Genomic DNA, 5,548 nt, shown 5'->3' on the forward strand with positions numbered 1-5,548 from the left:
TATCCGGTGACTGTCTTTATTGTGTGTGTGTGTGTGTGTGTGTGTGTGTGTGTGCGTGCGTATGTTCCCAGGACATTAGCTTGCTAGATAAAGAAAGCCTTATTTACAGTCCAGATGTGTTTTGCTGCTTCCATGCAGCCCGCTGAGATGTAGCAGATCAATCCGATGGCGGCTTCTCTCCCTCCCGACTTCGCTGCCCTGTTCTTCTGTTCAGCACATTAACTCTTGGCCTGCTGAACAGACAATGTGTATATAAAGAGCACAGAGCTCCCGGTCGATGAAAGTTGGTGCCAGACATCTAATCACTGTGAATCCCAATGCATGATTGAACATTGAGACAATGAGGGGGTCCAATGCGGTTCCGCCTCCTCTCTCTGGCTGGTTTTGAGTGAGGCATTTGAGGATAACTCCAGGTAATGTTTGTTGTTTCTTTACTTTGGGTCATGCATCACTGGGAAGAAGTCCAGTGAATCACGAGCATCCGTTTTAAACTCAGGGTTTAAAAGCTAATTTAGAAGAGAAAGGTTAACGATAGAACTATTTGACAAAACAAACTCAGTAGGGATAGGGTTAGGGTTAGGCCCCATTTAGTAGCTTCCCTGGAGCTTAGGATCATATAAAGAGGTCCTTCGGATGTTTCACAGATGTGAAATGGATTTTTTTGTGGCATCAAAATTGAGATTGGAAGATTGTCCAACAGACAAAAAAGTGGTTTACACGATCCGTATGTAGCTGCAGTAACGGATCGCAGATATCAGCTATTAACGTGCTCTGTTGTCATATTTTTAACAGAAAAGATAACAGAAGTTAGGAATCAACTTGAAAGATGCGCACATTTCAAACCTGATCTTTGATTCTCAGTTTAAAACAGTGTTTCTGTTTAGATGAAGCTTTACTGGGTTTTTCTCATCAGACTTTAATGAAAGTATTTTTTGGTTTCCAATGTGGCAACTCAAGCCGCTGTGCACCATTGACCATGTGTGTACATGCTGTGATGTGCATAATGTGAAATGTGCGTGGGATGAGAGGTGTGTGGAAGATTGCAGTGGCAAATGAAAGGTGTTTGTGATCCTTGCACCTCTCTTTATTTGTTCTTTTAATAAATAGACAACAGCAGCCTGACTTTCTTTCCCACTCACAGACACACAAAACAGTCCAGACTGGCCCTGTAAAGCAGTGAAACTCAATGCCTGGCTGGACCACCTCATCTGGGCCCCGGATCCTCCTGACCCCACAGCATTTAAAGTGAGTAGAGAAGGGGGACCTCGGTTTCCCAGAGAGAGCACACAGGAGTAGAAGGGGGGGGGGGGGGGGGGGGCTGCAGCTGTCTTCTGGCCTCTCACACCGCTCGCCTTTTAGCGGCTCTAAGGGAGTAGCTAAGAGGGAGGCCAGAGGTCACACCAGCCAACCTCCATACCGCCTGCCTCTGATGTGCTCTGCTTTTTTTCTCTTCTTTTTTACTGTTTCCAGATTTCTCAGCCGTAACACACTTCCCAGGTGACATCTCGGCTCTCACGTCGCAAATAATCAAAACCGTCTTGTCAGCTCCTGTTTCTTTTTCAAGTCATATCCCGTAGGCGTGTGTCTGTGTGTCTTTACCAAAGTTTCTCCAAATTACTTGATGAAATGTAGCTTTTTTCTGATATGGTTTATGTTTAAGTATTTGCATTCTATAATAAGTAGTTTTTGCTGGTATTCTGCCTACTCTGCTGTGTTTCCATACACAAGATGTTTGCCTCGGTCATCTTTATTCTTCTTTATTGAAACAGCATTGCAGGAGGAGCCCTAAATTCCTCAGAGTATCCACTCAGTGCATATTTACAGTATATGTATATACAAAGGCTCAAATCAAGCTGAGTTGTTCGGTTTTACGTGATTATAACCACGGTGTTGTTGAGTGACGGTGTTACAATAAAAATACAATATAATTCCTGGTACTTCTGTCTTCCCTGTGGTTCTGGTTTAAGATGTTGCATGTGGTGGAGGGTGACTGATGGAGAATATGGGCATTAACATGCTGAGGCCACATGAGATGTGGCACTGAAGGAATTAATGGAGTGACTGTTTCTGAAAAAAAGAGGGCTGATGTGATTGCGATGGTTGCCAGGGGAATCATTCTGGAGGAACCCTCCATGTGTGCTGTAGAGCTGCACTTATAACACATTGATATATATTTCAGGGATAAATCAGTTGGCCCATTCAATGGCAGAGTGCACGGCTTATAGTCACATGCAGGGATATGCAGTCATCATCCTTGACAAAGCCTCCCAACCCATCAGGTTTCTCATCATTTGTCACTCAAACACCATTGGATAACGCGCACAACACACCAACGCACCCGCAAGAAAGAAATGGGGGTGGTGTTGTAGATTATGGGGGAAGGAGGAGCGTCCCCTGCATGCATGGCGGCCGTGGTGTGTGGAGCAGGACAAAGAAAAGGATGGAGGGCGGGACAAAAAGAGAGTGAGGGATGAAGATGTTGAGGTGCTCTTAGGGAAAAAGAGGATTGATGGATACCGGTAAATCAAAAATATTAAAAAGTGGGGAAATGTGCTGCTGCTTTGAAGATACAAAAAACATAAATATACTGTATATATTCTCACCTCTCATGCTATCGAGCCATGTGATTTCTGCTGAGGGGAATTATGTTTGTGGTGCTTGCAATAAGATTATTTGAATATTGACCATTTTGGTGATTGGAGCTCCATTAAGTGCCGGATGCTCCCTCAAATTGCAGTTGGCAGAAATGGCTCAAAGAGGTCATACAAAGTCTTTGTAGAGAGTAGTGCACATGAAAAAGATTCTTTGTTAAATGTTGCATTAGATATGCTGCTATAAAAGGATTTGGTTCAGACCTTCCTGATCTTTGGAGAATCAACTGTAAAATCCATCATCAAGTCAAGATACACCACAACATATTTGGACCATCACCAAATACCTGGACAACCACATTTCTGTTAGCGGTTTGTGTTCAGAGCTGCAGCATTCAGCAAACGTTGCATTCTGGAGGGATGTAAAAATAAAGACCTAACTATGGATACTAAAAAGAGAAAAGATGTTGGAGTGTGACGCAGAGCTTCACACAGAGTACAACACGGGTCCCCTACCACACTCTAACTCATTCTGTAGTAGTTGTAGTAGTAACTTTTTATTCCTTGCCTGCATGGTCTACACTTTATCTTTCTGCTTGTTGCCCCGAGCATGTCCCTCTCCATTACCATCAGCCCCCACCTTTCTCTAATCAATAATCAGGAGGACAACCACTGGGGAATTGTGGTCTGAAAACTGGGCTTTGCTCCGACGTGACGGTCAGGGCTTTGTTACTACACCTGCATCTGGCCTTGACGAAGCATTGTTTCATGGCAAGCGACATAAATAAAAAAGATATTCATTCGCTTTTTGATGGACTCAAACATTGTACGTATTGATTTTTCAGCGTTTAATCAAGCTGGTTTGTGCCAAGGTCCCTTTTTCATTGCCCCCAACAGAGTGCAGTTGTTGCATGCACAGGGAAACAGCTAGTGCTGTAATATATATCCGTATCTATCGATGGGGGAAACATGGTAGAGTGGACCCCGCCTGTACCCCCTCCCCACCCTGTGCTGCTTTCCTCTCCCTCGTTCTCCCCTCCTCTGCTCCCCTCATCTGTTTAATCACACCAGCCATATGGATGCACAGTGTGCTGTATTAATTAGACCCCAGGGCGTGGCCACACACACACCGGGGGGACTGGAGTGAGTTACTGTGATGAGGGCGGAAATGTACCTGCCACCATAAACAGCATAAAGGGGGGGGGGGGGGGGGGGGGGAGTAAATACAGAAGGTGAACTGAAGATGTTTCTCTGGTACAAAGTGCTGCAACAATGGAGACATGTGTTTGTTTGAGAAACAGGTCTCAGATGCGCTGGTTGCCATGCTGGTTGTGGCTGATCACTGGCAGAGCATCGGTAGAGAAAATCTCACAAGGGAGCAATGAAACTTATGCTGAATGTGAGACAATTTGAGGTAGTCATGAGGAATATCATTTGAAGTTGAAGCAACTGAATAGTTAAATTGATTAATAAGGAAAGTGAACCGAATTTAGTTATAATCATTTTGTGTTAATCCTACAGGGTGTTTGCCCACTAAGAGGAATTTATGTCATTCACCTAAACAAATTAATCTCAGTGAAAATATTCTAATTTTATTGTGTTACTGGTCTCTTGGCTACAAGACTGGATCTTTTTAATAGTTGTGAGAACTGGAATAATAGGAGCAAATTGATAATAGCTTTTAATTTGTACTTTCTTGGTATAGCTTTTCTGTATTAGCTATTTAGTCACTGCAAAGAAGGTCGGATGAAAAGAGAAAAACACTTTCCATGCAATTGTCACAGGAAAAAAAGCAGGAGTCTAATGAGAGAGGCTGCACAGACCTGTATGCATCTCCCAGTGCATTGAGGACATTACTGTAAAGCGCAAGGTCATGAGTGTTTGCTAAATCCTATTTAAAGTTGACATGTTTGTGTAAACAAAGCCGGAGCCTGAGAGCTTTTCTTTCTTTCCACCAGCTTGCTCAAATGAACGGATACAACAGGTGTGTTCACCCACGTCCACAACTACATATAAACATATAAAGCACTTTACAATAACGCAGAAAAAGTGTCGAGATTTTTTCATGTACGCGAGAATTCAGTTTGTTCCTCAGAACAAACTTTCCTGATAATATAAACCTTGGAGAGGTTATGGAGTGCACATGAGTCACTGGTTGTGTGTGTGTATGTGTGTGTGTGTGTGTGTGTGTGTGTGTGTGTGTGTGTGTGTGTGTGTGTGTGTGTGTGTGTGTGTTTGTGAGAGGGAAAGAGAGAGAGTGAGAGAGAGACAAGGAGAGCGATAGAGAGAGTATTAAAATAGAAAACAAAAGAAAGAAAAGACGCCCAACTGCACAAAGAAGAAAACAAAGGAATAAAAGTTTACATATTCAGCTGTGTGCAGATGGTAAAGCAAGAAAGAAGGACGTTTTAAAGCACTGTTTAGCTGATCCTGATTCTGAATGGAAGCAACCTTCTGTATTTGCCCAAACTCTTAAGTGTTTTCAATTCCTGAGTCTTGCACGTCTCACCCGCTGAGGGAGGGCAGACCAGGGTGGGCATCAAGTCCAGTTGCTTGGCTAACGAGAGGGGGGGGGGGGATGGGGGGGCATGGCTAGGGAGCTTATATGGTGCTGTTGAGGCTGAGGTCAGCTTAAGGGATCACAGAGATACGGGACAGTGTTTGCCCAGCTGGGTGGAGGAGGGGTGTGACGTAGTTATTGATGAAACATTTTAATTATGTCCAAGGGATATCTGGACACAGCAGGGAAGTGATTTCAATGTGTGATTTCTAGCTCTATCCCCCTCCTGTCTTCACAGCCCCAAAAGCTTGTTTTTGGTCACAACCAACTAATCCACTGAACTTTAATGAATGTTTACCGTCTTTAAGCTTGTTTTAGTTTCAGTCCCTCTGCGACTTGCAGACAAACAAGGTTACAGTTTTCTCCCAAAAAAGATTTCATGAAATATTCCTGCTGA

This window comes from Pungitius pungitius, chromosome 4 (assembly GCF_949316345.1).
Source record: "Pungitius pungitius chromosome 4, fPunPun2.1, whole genome shotgun sequence".
NCBI classification, from domain to species: domain Eukaryota; kingdom Metazoa; phylum Chordata; class Actinopteri; order Perciformes; family Gasterosteidae; genus Pungitius; species Pungitius pungitius.